This window comes from Mustela lutreola, chromosome 8 (genome assembly GCF_030435805.1).
Source record: "Mustela lutreola isolate mMusLut2 chromosome 8, mMusLut2.pri, whole genome shotgun sequence".
NCBI classification, from domain to species: Eukaryota; Metazoa; Chordata; class Mammalia; order Carnivora; family Mustelidae; genus Mustela; species Mustela lutreola.
This window is the reverse complement of record NC_081297.1, coordinates 38,334,737-38,340,618: the sequence shown is the minus strand read 5'-3', so window position 1 is coordinate 38,340,618 and position 5,882 is coordinate 38,334,737. Positions and strand designations below refer to the sequence as shown.

At 32.0% G+C, this 5,882-nt stretch overlaps 1 non-coding gene across 1 annotated transcript; it reads right to left on the bottom strand.

Moving 5' to 3' along the window:
* Positions 1-1,202: 1,202 nt before the first annotated feature.
* Positions 1,203-1,309, bottom strand: LOC131839998 (U6 spliceosomal RNA). Its single transcript, XR_009357118.1, has one exon. It is a non-coding gene; the product is annotated as a U6 spliceosomal RNA (small nuclear RNA).
* Positions 1,310-5,882: the final 4,573 nt, after the last annotated feature.

Below are 5,882 nucleotides of genomic sequence, written 5' to 3'. Positions count from 1 at the left end.
AACAGACACATGAAAAAATGCTCCACCTCACTCGGCATCAGGGAAATACAAATCAAAACCAGAATGAGATACCACCTCACACCGTTCAGAATGGCTAAAATGAACAAGTCAGTCAATGACAGATGAATGGCGAGGATGTGGAGAAAGGGCAACCCTCCTACACTGTACGTGGGAATGCAAGCTGGTGCAACCACTCTGGAAAACAGCGTGGACGTGCCTCAAAAAGCTGAAAATAGAACTACCCTATAACCCAGTGCTTGTAGTTCTGGGTATATACCCTACAGATACAAACGTGGCATTCTGAAGGGGCACATGCACCCAAATGTTTATAGCAGCAATGTCCACAATACTTAAACTATGGAAAGAACCTAAATGTCCTTCAACAGATGAATCAATAAATAAGATGTGGTATATATGTACAATGGAATGCTATGCAGCCATCAAAAGAAATGAAATCCTGCTATTTGTGATGACGTGGATGGAACTAGAGGGTATTATGCTTGGCGAAATAAATCAATCTGAGAAAGACAACTATCATATGATCTCCCTGATATGATGAAGTGGAGATGCAACATAGGCGGTTTCGGGCGTATGAAAAGAAAAATAAAAGAAGATGGGATTGGGAGGGAGACAAACCATAAAAGACTGAATCTCACAAAACAGACTGAGGGTTGCTGGGGGGAGGTGTGTTGGGAGAGGATGGTGGGGGTATGGACATTGGGGAGGGCAGGTGCTATGGTGAGTGATGGTGAGTGCTGTGAAATGTGTGAACCTGGTGTTTTACCCCTAGGGATAAAAACACATTATATGTTTATAAAAAAATTTTAAAAAATAATTTAAAAAATCCATTAAAGAAAAAACACATATTGCAAGCCCAGAGCTAATCTCATATTCAATCAAAAACGTTTGAAAGTTTTCCCCTTAAAGATCAGAAGAAAGACAAGTGTGTCCACTTTCACTACTCTCATTTGACATAGTACTGGATGTCCTAGCCAGAGAAACAAGGAACACAAAGAAATAAGAGACTCCAAAAAAAAAAAAAAAAAGGAAGAAGTAAAATTTTCTTTTTTTGGATAACATGAACTTACATGTTAAAAAATCCTAAAAACTTCACAAAAAAATTTGAATAAACAAATTTAGTAAAGCTGCCAAATACAAGATCAATATATAAAAGACAAGAATTTTGTTTTGTTTCATTTTTTTTTAATATGGAATGCTTCCCAGTTTTTCATGTCATCCTTGTTCAGTGATCACGCTAATCTTCTCTGCATCATTCCAATTTTAGTATATGTGCTGCCAAAGTAAGCACAAGACAGGAGCATTTTAACACTCTAATGATGAACTATCTGAAAAAAATAAAGAAAACAATCTAATTCACAATAGCATCAAAAGTAAAAAATACTTAGGAATAGATTTAACTAAGAAGATGAAAGATCTGTACTCCATAAACTATGACATTGATAAAGAAATTGAAGGAGACACAAATGGAAAGATAGCTCATATTTATGAATGGTAAGAATTAACATTGTTAAAATGTCCATACTACCGAAAACCATCTGTAAATCCAATTCCTATCAAAAATCCAATGTTAGGGGTGCCTGGGTGGCTCAGTGGGTTGAGCCGCTGCCTTCGGCTCAGGTCATGATCCCAGGGTCCTGGGATCGAGCCCCGCATCAGGCTCTCTGCTCAGCAGGAAGCCTGCTTCCTCTTCTCTCTCTGCCTGCCTCTCTGCCTGCTTGTCATCTCTCTCTGTCAAATAAATAAATTAAAAATCTTAAAAAAAAATCCAACATTATTTTTTTACAGAAGTAAGTAAAGAATCCTAAAATTTATATGAGACCATAAAAGACAACAAATAATCAAAGCAGTTCTGAGAAAGAATGAAGATGGGAAATTACACTTCTTGATTTGAAACTATACTACAAAGCCCTCATGCTCAAAACAAGAAAGTATACTGGCATAAAAACAGACCAATAAACAAGTAGAACAGAATTGAGAGTCCAGAAATAAATCCTTTCATACAGTCAGCTAATATTTGACAGGGGCCAACATATCTAATGGGTAAAGATAGTCTGTTCAATAAATGATATTTAAAACTGAATAGTCACATAAACAGTATGGAACTGGAACCTTATATCACTCATAAGTCTTAACTTGAAATAGATTAAAGACTTAAAGGTGATGCATGAAACTAAATTTCCTACAGGAAAACATAGGAAGAATTCTCCTTGACAGTGGTCTTGCCAATAGTTTTTTGGATACCAGACCAAAAACACAAGCAAAAAAAGCAAAAATAAATAAATGGTATTACATCAAACTAAAGTTTCTGCATAGCCAAAAAAAAGAGAGAGAGAATGAAAACACAATCCACAGAATGTAAGAAAATACTTCCAAATCTTATATCTGAAAAGAGGTTAATAACCAACAGATACAAATAGAAAAAAATATATAATTTAAAAAATAGCAAAAGGATCTCAATAGACTTTTTTTTTTTTCAAAAAAGTTATATAAATGACCAACAGGAGCATTAAAAAGTGCTCAACGTAAAAATCTCAGGGCAAATCCTTATGTTGTTGTTGTTGTTTACCTCTGAAAAACACAGCAAGATATTAGAATATATACTACCAAAAAATTGAAACTAACAAATTTTGGTAAATATTGGGGAAAATGGGGAACTTATGCACTGTGATAGGGATATAAATTTGTATGGAAAACAGTATGGAGATGATTCATATTATTAAAAGTAAAATTACCATATGATTCAGTAATCCCACTTCTACGTATCTATCTAAAGGAAACGAAGTCACTGTTCAAAGACATATCTGCACTCTTATGTTCATTTATAAAATTATTAACTCTAAGCAAGAGATGGAAATAACTTCAGTATCCATTAATGGATGAATGAATAAAATAAGTATGGTAAATATATACTATGGAATTCTACTTAACCATGAAAAATTAAGAAATACTGCCATTTACAACAGCATGGATGGATCTTGAAGGTATTATACTAAGTGAAATATTTCATAGATTTTATATATTTTTTTAATTTATGTATTATGATATCCCTTACATAGAGAATCTGAGGAAAAGGAAAACTAATGGAAACTTAGAGTTGAGTTGACAAGGGGTGAACCTGGGGTGGAGTAAGGTGGTCAAAGGGTGCAAACTTGCAACTATAATATGAAAAAGTTCTGGGGATCTAATGTACAGCATGATGATCATAGTTAATAAAATATACATACTTTTTTAATTGTGCTTCCCTTCATTAAACTTTGCATATATCACATTCTTACAAGTTGAAAGTTTATAGCAATCTTGTATAAAAGAGGCCTGCTGCCACCATTTTTCTAACAACATTTGTTCATTTTGTGTCTCTCTGTCACATGTTGGTAATTCTTGCAATATTTCAAGTTTTTTCATTATTATTGTATTTGTTATGGTGATCTGTGATCAGTAATTATGACCCACTGAAAACTCAGAACTAGTTTACTTAAGGTATATACATTGTTTTTCTTTAAAAAAAATGCTTTTGAGCAGTACAGTATAGTGTTTATTTTTTATATGCACTGGGAAACATAATTTTTTATAGGCACTGGGAAACCAAAAAAAATAATCATTTGACTTAGTTTATTGAGATAATCACTTTATTGAGGCAGTCTGGAACAAAACCCACAAGACCTCTGAAGTTTAACTCTACTGTACTATATACATAAAAGTTGCTAAGAGAGTAGATCTTAAAATTCCTTACGATACATGCATGAAAAACAGTGGCAACTATACGAGATAGTAGATGTATTAACATTTTTATGTAGATTATATTGCAATAAAGATGTATACCAATTTATCAAATTGTACAAAATTTACACAATGTTAAAAGTTTGCAATGTTATAAGAAATCATTTCTTAAATTTACAAATTATAATATGTTGTTTTTTTTTTCAATAAAGCTGGAAAAAACTTTTTGTAGAATTAATCTATTTTTCAAAAAAGGAAGTAAGGCTGTAGAAACTGCAACTAACTCTGAAATAATAGAATATAAAATCCATTTTCGTTATATACACTGTGACAAAAACTATTACTTAGTTTACAATGGAGCAGTACTTATGAAGCATGAAGGATGGTCTATAAATAAGGCTGAAAGAGCTCAGTTTTAAGGTTTAAATTTAAAATCTTCTTTTGAAATACTAAACTGACCACCCAGTTTTCCAAACATCAATGTCTTAATTGCATGAATTTATTTCATACAACTCTATAATCTAGTTTCATAAGAAAGCAGCATGCAAATTTTGAATAAGACAGACTTGCTTAAGTTTCTTTATGTTCAACAGTAAAGGATACCTCCCTAAAAATAAATAGAAGAAAAATCAGCATATTTATTATGATAATTATTATTCATAATGAGATTCATATTGAATTAGGGAATATATATCCTCAGAGGGGGTAAAGTAAAATGAAATTTATTTTGGTAAATGTGTCTATGAATAGCCAATACAATGCCTCAATATAAATGAATATTACCATTTTGAACAATTTAATTACTATTCCTAGAATTATTATAAGTATAAAAATAGCTATCATTTTAGCATGGAATAGGAGACTCTCATGCTCCATGCTTCATCACATCCACACAACAACGCTGCATAATAAGTATTATCATCACCATTTCATGGGTGAAAAAACTGAGGCTAACACATTTAGATAACTGGTTTATGATTACATGGCTAGTAAAGATGCATCACACTAGTTTAGGCTTTATGATTTCAGAATTGTACTCTTTCCACTGCACATTCTATTACTCTGTAAATACTTGGTCTCTTTTCATTTGGTTCTTTAATTTTATTCATGTGGTGATGGCTTAAAGCTTCATTTAAAGGAAGCTTAAAAATTTCATGTAACCAAAAGTTCCCAAGAATTAAAAATGTCATGGATCTAATGTAGACATGGATATCATTAGTTAATGGGTAACTATATATTTTCCACTCTAGTGAGATAACAATCAGAGTATTTTTCTAAGTTTTAGTCTCTCAGTGTTAAAAAGGATTTTGTTAAAATAGAAATATTTAGACAAAGGTGATCAAAAGTCTGGATCAGGTCACCTTAAGATAAATATTAGGAAACTGAGGAAACAAATGGAGATTTGAACACTGAGCTAGGATATAATGAATGGTTTCAAGTATTTAGTAGAGTATAGAAAAGCCCTTTAAAGCCTGGTCTTAGCCTAGCATTGCAGCTTCTGGGATATCTGTCTATCTATCATCTATCTATCTAGATATAAATTTGAAAACTTTTTTAACTTAAAGATTTTGAGAAATAGAACATAATCAGCACCATAGAAGATCCGTTTATGATAACAACCTAGCCCCTCCTCCCAGTTTGTTTATATTCTCTCTTATTTAATGTAACATTGTGCAAATAGACCGCTACTGATCTGCCGTTATGAATGAAATAGCTATAATCATCTGTTTGCATATCCTGGTGAAAATATTCATTGAGTTCCATGTTGTATTTCTAGGAATGGACCAAATTTTTATATTTATTTTTAAGTTTTCTAAATATTGTCCAACTTACCTCAAATATTTTTATTATGGGCACTTTCATTCTTTCACATTCTTGCAAGGCAATTATACTGTTGTCCAATATGGTAAGTGTGTAATAGTATGTCATTTTAGGTTTTAATTTATTTTTAATTTAATTTAATTTAATTCCAGATTCATAATAAAGATAAACAGTTTTTATATATGAGTGGCCATTTGGATTACCCTTTCTGTAAAGTACGTGCTCAAATCTTTTGATATCTTAACATTGTGTCATACTGACTTCTTTAATAGTAGATTTTCTGAATGAACTTTTAGCTGTGTAGGTCTTCTCTATTTTATTTT